General features: G+C 29.8%; 4 non-coding genes across 4 annotated transcripts; all 4 read right to left on the bottom strand.

Annotated features, from left to right (window-relative positions):
• Nucleotides 1–8,088: 8,088 nt before the first annotated feature.
• TRNAD-GUC (transfer RNA aspartic acid (anticodon GUC)) lies at nt 8,089–8,160 on the bottom strand. Its single transcript has one exon. It is a non-coding gene; the product is annotated as a tRNA-Asp (tRNA).
• Nucleotides 8,161–8,820: 660 nt separating this feature from the next.
• Nucleotides 8,821–8,892, bottom strand: TRNAD-GUC (transfer RNA aspartic acid (anticodon GUC)). The gene has a single exon. It is a non-coding gene; the product is annotated as a tRNA-Asp (tRNA).
• Nucleotides 8,893–9,256: 364 nt separating this feature from the next.
• Nucleotides 9,257–9,328, bottom strand: TRNAD-GUC (transfer RNA aspartic acid (anticodon GUC)). The gene has a single exon. It is a non-coding gene; the product is annotated as a tRNA-Asp (tRNA).
• A 149-nt stretch (nt 9,329–9,477) lies between these two features.
• On the bottom strand, nt 9,478–9,549 carry TRNAD-GUC (transfer RNA aspartic acid (anticodon GUC)). Its single transcript has one exon. It is a non-coding gene; the product is annotated as a tRNA-Asp (tRNA).
• Between the last annotated feature and the right edge of the window lie 340 nt (nt 9,550–9,889).

Below are 9,889 nucleotides of genomic sequence, written 5' to 3'. Positions count from 1 at the left end.
ATCATAGTTTTTCGAAAATTAGGCTGTTCAAAGAGTTACGGTTACTCGGTGCTCGATATCGCAAAATGATAACAGAGTTATTTCTGCTAAAATTTAAGATATTGATATGGACGACATGTGGTTTCAACAAGACTAAGCGATGAAGAATATTTTCACATTGATGGCTTTGTTAATCTTCAAAAATTGACGGATTTGAAGTTGATGAGATTGTCTTAAGGTAAATGCATCCATAATCTTCATTGAAACATACTTCTATGAAAACAAGTAAGAGAGCTATATTCGGCTGAGCCAAATCTTAATGCCATTCACCAAATTATACTTTAAAATAAAAATTTTAAATATTTTCAGGTAAAAAAAATATTTTTTTTTTGATTTTTAATTTTTTGGAAAAATTTATTTTCGAATTTTTTTTTTTTGTTTTTTAATTTTTTTTAATATTTAGCGAAAAAAAAAATTTGGTTAAAAAATATTTTTCCGATTTTGACCAATTGTAGGTCCAACTTACTATAGTTTTATAGGTCTTTGAAATATCTATCATTAGATATCCATATTGTCTATGTTAATGACTTAGTAATCCAGATATAGGTCAAAAATCGAGGTTGTCCTGGTTTTTTCCTCATATCTCATCCATTTGTGGACCGATTTTGCTGATTTTAAATAGCAAACTTCTCGAAAGCATGTCTGACAGAATTATTGAAGATTTGGATCCCGAAGATATCTGGCGTCTTCAGAAAATTGATTTCAACAGATGGACAGAGGGATATGGCTTAATCGACTCCGCTATCTATAAGGCTCCAGAATATATATACTTTATGGGGACGGAAATGAAAAATGTAGAAATTACAAACGGAATGACAAACCCTTCTCACGAAGGTGAAGGGTATAATTAGGATGGTTAAGCAGTAACTATTAATGGTGCTCAATATCGCGACATGATAACAGAGTTTTTTCTACCTAAATTGGATGATATTGATGTGATGTGCTATGTAGCCCGTTAAAAAATCTAATCATTGCATGAGACAATTCCTGGTTCTGTACTCTCTTTTGTCGGTGATTAGAATTGATCTCCTAGATCGTGCATTTCGATGCATTTAGAATTCAGAGAACCAACATCTGATTGTCGAAAAATAAGTGTATCCACAAAGAGTTATGGTTTGGTGTGGATTTTGGTTTGAAAGCATTCTCTTTTTCCTTGTCTAGTACTCCCTCGTTTCAGTGATCAGAATTGTTCCCACAGATCGTATGATTTACCACCAATGCTATACAAAGATATTTATTTGAGGTCAAGGTCTATGCTAACAAGTCCACAACCGCTCTTGTATTAAAAATAGGACATTAAATGCTGCCTCAACGAAACAGCCACATTTTTGCAAAATGATCATGATCATGGAAAATTTTGTCAAATTTTGCCAGCACAGCCATTTGATCGATGAGCTATTCGAAATATAACCCTGTTTTATGTGCTAAAAAACAAAGGATTAAATTGTCTTTTCTATTTAAATCAAATCTGTCCCGAATTTTGCGACATGATTCCGGAATTTCCAAAGGAAATGGGAGCCTTTGGGAAATTCCAGCTTAGTTCTGCGTTGGGTTTGAATAAACTAATTGAATTTGGATGTATTTGCTGAAGTTGACTATTTGGAGGATCTTTTTAGACTTGATGGAAAATCAATATCAGTTTAGTGCTTTGATTTTCCTGACATTTTCTTTATGTGGAATCAGTTCCTATACATTTCTCTTACCTAACTCTTTTGCCTCACAGTGTTCTTCCAGAAAAGTCAATCATGTTTGCTGGAAATAAATAAAACTGAATTGAAATGATTGTTGCTCATATAAATTTATTTAGTTTTCTTTTCCCCCAGCAATGAGACAAATAAATAAAAACAAGGTAGTTAGTAGGAGTTGACATACAAACTTGTAAGCAACAAAAATACTAAACAGAAATCCTTTATAAATTCATACTGGAATACAACATGGCTCGTACCTACTTACAAACACATTAGAAGGAGGTATTAATCTTGAGGCCTTGGTGGTTGCAACACCAACTAAAAAAAATGGTTAAAAAATGAGTAAGGCATGTTTAGAATACAAATAATATAGTATGACGAAGAGAAACAGGAAAAAATATTATTTTAAATGGGTATGATATTGTTTTATCCATTAAAAAGCTTATTAAATAAAGCTTATAAATATAAAGGCATATTTATTGAAATATAAGCCTAAAAGTATACTTAACTTAAATGTACGCAGTAGTATGCTATGAAAAAAAAGGTTTTCCTAGAACAAATGAAGGTTTAGTTTATTTTAATATATTTTTTTGTGGGGAAAAGTGAAATAAACTAAATATAGACTTAAAATTTGCTTAATTATTTTATAAATTCAACCAAGCTGAGCAAATAAGTAGGCAGTATATAAGGACGAAAGTAAAAGCCCTAGAGTATGCTAAACATGTTGTGTTTGTTTTATATAGAACCTTGAAAGTAGACTAAATACAATTTAACTAAAATTTTAATTAGTTTTGGACAAAGCACAATGATTTAATAAGTAAAAAAGGAAATATAATATAAAATCTTTAAAATTAAATAAAAGGAATAAAGAGCCATAACTTTTTTTTTAAATAAAACAAATATTCTTGTCATTTATGCTATATAATTATGATTCTATTATTAATTAAGGTTTATTTTACATTAAAAATATTTAAATTTAAACTAACACTTAAATGATTTTATATTAAAACTTGTGGTTCAATGTTTTATATAAATAAATTGCCCTTAAAAAAACACTTTATGCAATAATTTTGTACAACAAAGCCATTACAAGTGTTAAATTTTGTTTTTACAAAAATAAATCTAACCCCAAATTGTACACTTTAAAATTAATTAATAATATTTGTTTTCATTTCAATTCAAACTCTAAATTCAAATAAACGTTTTAATAGTATAACCCTGAAACTCTGCCACATTTAATATTAATTTTACTTTTTTCAGTTTATAGCTTTATTTGCATTTTTACACAACAGAAATTAGTTTAATTTAATTTTTAATAATGTTTTATTTTATTTACCAAATGACATATTTGTCTAGAGTGTGTGTGTGTATGCAATAGTTTTTTTTTATATATTAAACGCCTAAAATTATATTACAACATTTTAAACACTTCACTATTCTACCGCAACTAACTGCACACCGCTCAATAACAACTGAAAACCTGCAAAAAAAAACTATTAAAAAAAAAACAATTAAATTGTAAGTGAAACCACATAGAAATAATAATAGAAAAGCCACAATAAATAAATATTTAATAAATATTATATCACAGCACACAAACAATCAGGCATTTAAGGTTATTTAGTTGGTGTTTTAATATAAATATAAAATTTTTACATTTCAAATAACTATAATGAAACATTGCTTAGTTGTATAATTAATGTAATATTTTCTGGGAGGGAAAAAGTATTGTCAGGTCTGGCAACAATAGGGAAATACTAAACTAATGGTAATGTGATGTAAAGCCTAAAAGTATGTGTTGAAATAAATACGTATTAAACATTTGGTAATGACTTGCTATTACTGTATAACTTACTTTTCAGTTCAAAGTAGTGCAGTTTTGTGCATTACTTTGAAGTGGTTAAATAATGGCTTCTTAATTATCTGTTATTTACTAAGAAGTTCCAGAATAATAAAATTTTTACTCATTACTTCGTAATGAAAGTTTTTGCTGGTTAGTTTTTAAATGATAGAATTTAAATTTTTCTTAAATGTTTAAAACAAGTTATGGCATTTAATATTCGCCACCACCGAGTATACTACTGTTTAATTTGTTCTGCCTTATTTTTCCTCGTACTCAATCCTAGGTTTTTGCCATTTCCCACTTTTCTCTCCTTTTTTTCAAAATGCCTGTATATCGTTGTATTACAGTTAAAATAAATATAACATATGACACCTTTGAAAAACATTAAATTAACAAAAAAAGTATATAAATAATATAAATGTAAAAATGTAATGAATATTTACGCCAGAATGCAATATACACGGAAATATTTATTTCTAAAATTAAAAAAAAGCAAATGAATTTTTACACTAAATATTTCCTGTTCAAATTGTGCGAGGTTCACTGCAAAATTACTGACAATGAAAATAAAATGGCAGAAAAAATGGAATTTTAATTGCTTTAAAGAAAATCTAAAATATAGCCTGAACTAGAACCTGAACTAGAACCTGAACTAGAACCTGAACTAGAACCTGAACTAGAACCTGAACTAGAACCTGAACTAGAACCTGAACTAGAACCTGAACTAGAACCTGAACTAGAACCTGAACTAGAACCTGAACTAGAACCTGAACTAGAACCTGAACTAGAACCTGAACTAGAACCTGAACTAGAACCTGAACTAGAACCTGAACTAGAACCTGAACTAGAACCTGAACTAGAACCTGAACTAGAACCTGAACTAGAACCTGAACTAGAACCTGAACTAGAACCTGAACTAGAACCTGAACTAGAACCTGAACTAGAACCTGAACTAGAACCTGAACTAGAACCTGAACTAGAACCTGAACTAGAACCTGAACTAGAACCTGAACTAGAACCTGAACTAGAACCTGAACTAGAACCTGAACTAGAACCTGAACTAGAACCTGAACTAGAACCTGAACTAGAACCTGAACTAGAACCTGAACTAGAACCTGAACTAGAACCTGAACTAGAACCTGAACTAGAACCTGAACTAGAACCTGAACTAGAACCTAAACTAGAACCTGAACTAGAACCTGAACTAGAACCTGAACTAGAACCTGAACTAGAACCTGAACTAGAACCTGAACTAGAACTGAACTAGAACTGAACTAGAACTGAACTAGAACTGAACTAGAACTGAACTAGAACTGAACTAGAACTGAACTAGAACTGAACTAGAACTGAACTAGAACTGAACTAGAACTGAACTAGAACTGAACTAGAACTGAACTAGAACTGAACTAGAACTGAACTAGAACTGAACTAGAACTGAACTAGAACTGAACTAGAACTGAACTAGAACTGAACTAGAACTGAACTAGAACTGAACTAGAACTGAACTAGAACTGAACTAGAACTGAACTAGAACTGAACTAGAACTGAACTAGAACTGAACTAGAACTGAACTAGAACTGAACTAGAACTGAACTAGAACTGAACTAGAACTGAACTAGAACTGAACTAGAACTGAACTAGAACTGAACTAGAACTGAACTTGAACTAGAACTGAACTAGAACTGAACTAGAACTGAACTAGAACTGAACTAGAACTGAACTAGAACTGAACTAGAACTGAACTAGAACTGAACTAGAACTGAACTAGAACTGAACTAGAACTGAACTAGAACTGAACTAGAACTGAACTAGAACTGAACTAGAACTGAACTAGAACTGAACTAGAACTGAACTAGAACTGAACTAGAACTGAACTAGAACTGAACTAGAACTGAACTAGAACTGAACTAGAACTGAACTAGAACTGAACTAGAACTGAACTAGAACTGAACTAGAACTGAACTAGAACTGAACTAGAACTGAACTAGAACTGAACTAGAACTGAACTAGAACTGAACTAGAACTGAACTAGAACTGAACTAGAACTGAACTAGAACTGAACTAGAACTGAACTAGAACTGAACTAGAACTGAACTAGAACTGAACTAGAACTGAACTAGAACTGAACTAGAACTGAACTAGAACTGAACTAGAACTGAACTAGAACTGAACTAGAACTGAACTAGAACTGAACTAGAACTGAACTAGAACTGAACTAGAACTGAACTAGAACCGAACTAGAACTGAACTAGAACTGAACTAGAACTGAACTAGAACTGAACTAGAACTGAACTAGAACTGAACTAGAACTGAACTAGAACTGAACTAGAACTGAACTAGAACTGAACTAGAACTGAACTAGAACTGAACTAGAACTGAACTAGAACTGAACTAGAACTGAACTAGAACTGAACTAGAACTGAACTAGAACTGAACTAGAACTGAACTAGAACTAGAACTGAACTAGAACTGAACTAGAACTGAACTAGAACTGAACTAGAACTGAACTAGAACTGAACTAGAACTGAACTAGAACTGAACTAGAACTGAACTAGAACTGAACTAGAACTGAACTAGAACTGAACTAGAACTGAACTAGAACTGAACTAGAACTGAACTAGAACTGAACTAGAACTGGAACTAGAACCTAGATAAGGACCTAGATAAGGACCTTAGCCAGATAAATAAAAATTGCAGTAATACTTTGCAATAACGAAAACATTTGATGTGATTATACCATGTGTCGTAATTGTCACTTTTGTTAAAAACAAAATTATTTTTCAATTTGATTTATTCTTTTTTCCAATTAATAAGTAAAAGTGCTTGTGAAATTAACAGATTTTGTTGGTATATTATTAAATTCTTAATCAAATTATAATGATCATGAAAACATTTACTAGCCATGCTAAAAAAGAAAGTTCTTTTCCATGACCTATATTTTGATCTACATTATTGCTCCAGTAACTAACGTTCATAATCGTTTTATGCTAATTGTTTAAATCAATAAACAAAATACCACCGACTACTACTACTATATGCAGTGATCACTGATCTGTGATCGTACAATAGAACTGAGAGAGTAATGAGAAATTTATTTAGACACGAGTCAAACTAAGTACATATGCCGTTAGTAAATATTGGTTAAAAGAAGTAGAAGATATATTTTTTTTCTCTATTTAGTAGTAAACAAATTAGTCATTGATAAAAAGAATTCATATTCAAAATCTTTGTATTATAAATTAATATTCTGGGAAATTATTTGTTTTTTTTATTTGTCTCAAAATTAAACAATTTGGTACTTTATAATAACAAAAACCACGTAACTGTTTAGTACTCAATTTCATTAATATCAGTAATTTTATTTGTAAATTCTATATTTGAATGTGTCTCTTTCTCCAAATATAAAGTTTTTGAAAACTAATTTTAAAAATTATTAAGAGTTTTAGTATATTATTTCAAATTCACTTTCTTTCTTTTACTTATGCTTTTTTTTCTCTTTAATTCTATTCTTTTTCCTATATTTTTATTAAAAATATTTATTTTCTCATTATGTTTCAATTAACACTTTTTTACATTTTTCTACTAATACCCCTAATTTTCTAGCATTTTATTGCGTTTTGGTGACGTTTTCATGCTTCACAGCTCTAAGATACTAGAATCTAATTGATAAATATCGAATTGTTTAGAGATTTCATTTCACAGAAAGTGGGCTAAACAAAGTGTTAGAATTAACAGCAAGAAACTATTTTATAAAAAGATATACAAAATTTTGTCATTTAATAAATATTTAAATTATATGAATAAACATAATTGATATTCAATTAAAGTGGAAATTAGACCAGACGCGTGTCTATTAAGGCCAATAAAATAAAGCATGTTTAAAGAGTTTCAAAATCTTCAAAATATAAATTCAAAACAATGGTATTTAGCTTGAAAAACTGTAGTATTTCGGTTATGAGGAGCCACAGAACAAAAGGTACTTTTTTGAAAATTTAAAAATTTGGGGAAATTGATTTTTTCTAGAAAATTTCAACTCGAATATTATAAAAATACCAAAAAATCAATTTGTAAAAAAATTCGAAAAAGTACCTTTTGTTCTGCGGCTCCTCATATGTGTCAAATCTAAATGAATATTCTATTTAAATTTAAGTTCAATTCCAGTAAAATTTAAATGCAATTGATTTTTATACCCAGCTTCAGAAAAGGTGGGTATATTGGTTGTATATATATCCTGGGTCCTCATAAGACTCTAAGACAATCTAGCTATACCCGTCTGTCTGTTTGTTGAAAACACGATAGGGCCCAAGCTGACTGAAATTTTGGTTTGTTTGGTATTGAAAATGGGCAATATCGGATCATGATTAGCAATTTTCATGAAAGATGTTCACACAATAATCAATATTCTGAAAGCTCCTGCTTTCTCCTTTCCGATTGTTATGGTTCCAATGAAATAAATTAATAAGAATTAGTTGTAATTGTTAAAAAAGCATTAAAAATTATTTAAAAAAAATTAAATTTCTCCCCGACGGGGAATTGAACCCCGGTCTCCCGCGTGACAGGCGGGGATACTCACCACTATACTATCGAGGATGAATATGAATGTCCTTCCAGATTAGAAATGATAAATATTTATAGAATTTACAGAAGTGTGCTAGACATATTTGGATATCATTAACATTTCAATTGAAAACCAAGGTGGGCTACCGATTCGAAACGGTTTAAAGGTTACGGTAACGCTAATTTGGATTATTTCGGTAACGTTAGTTACTTCGGTAATGATATTTTTGAGCTGAAACGGTATTTTAGGGATAACGGTGGTCAATCTTCATGTATACCAATTTTTCAGTAAAAATAGTTTTATAAAATGTTGTGAGGAGTAAAATTCATCCAAATTTTTTTGAAAAAAAATTTTAATTGAAAATTTTATCACATTTTTAAATTTAGAAAAAAAATTTGCTGCACAATGTTATCGTAAAATAGTTTTAGACGAAAAAATTTATTCTAAATTTTATAAAAAAAAAATTTGAAATTTTAAAAAAAAAATTAAAAAAAAAAAATTTAAGAACAAAAATGTTGCTGCTCAATGTTTTTAACGGAAAATATAGTTTTAGAAGAATTTTTTTTTTCAAATTTAAAAAAAATTTTAAAGTGAAATTTTTTTCTGAAAAAAATTAAGAATTTTTAAAAATATTTTATTTTTACAACAATTTCTGTAGAAAATATTAGATTTTCGAAAAAAAAAAATCACATCTCCCCGACGGGGAATTGAACCCCGGTCTCCCGCGTGACAGGCGGGGATACTCACCACTATACTATCGAGGATGGATAAAAAGTTCTAGATACTTTTGACAATATAAGTTTAAAACTACATTAAATTACTATGTATTTCAAAATATTCCAAATTAGATGTTCTAGGGGTCTAACCCACCCGACTTTCGGAAAAATTTCGACAAATGTCAGATGATTGTCTATAGAACAGACATGTTAAAGAACTTTCTTTACTATTAACATTCTGTTAATTTTAACTCTATGAAATTATACCCAATTTATGAGAAGTCGGAGGAAATCTGGACTAAAGCAGATAAAATTCCCAAGAACTTTACTACTATTGCAACCTCATGTATTTGTTCTACATAATAATATTTGACTCAAGGAGTTAAAAAAAATATAAAAAAAATTACACATTCTCCCCGACGGGGAATTGAACCCCGGTCTCCCGCGTGACAGGCGGGGATACTCACCACTATACTATCGAGGATGCATAAAAAGTATTTTGATTATTATAAATTAGATAATGTGTTGCTTATTAAGATCTATATAGAATTAGATTTTTAAAAGATTTTAAAGAAATATTTTTTTAAATTGTTAAAAATTAATAATAATAAAAACAAAAAAAATTTTTACATTCTCCCCGACGGGGAATTGAACCCCGGTCTCCCGCGTGACAGGCGGGGATACTCACCACTATACTATCGAGGATGTACATAACAAATCGAAATTTTGTTGTGTTATAAGTCGCATATAGTTGACAGCAAATAATTTCAATGTAAGAATATATGCTGCTACTTTTATTCTAATAATTTATTCTTCTAATTATTAGAATCTAATTACACATAGTACCATCTTGTAATTAATTATATATTTGGTTCTCAAAATACTTCGCCCACTACTATTGTAGTTCTAGAATCTAGAATATATTTAACGGACTAAAAAAATTCAAAAGTTTTTGCATTCTAAAATATGTTGGTACTTTTATTATAAATTAAGTATCAAATTTAAGTACCATCTAGTGATTTATTACAAAATTGGTTCTAAAATA

Source organism: Calliphora vicina, chromosome 2 (assembly GCF_958450345.1).
Source record: "Calliphora vicina chromosome 2, idCalVici1.1, whole genome shotgun sequence".
NCBI lineage: Eukaryota > Metazoa > Arthropoda > Insecta > Diptera > Calliphoridae > Calliphora > Calliphora vicina.
Note: the sequence above shows the minus strand (reverse complement) of the source record. Positions and strands in the feature narration are given on the sequence as shown.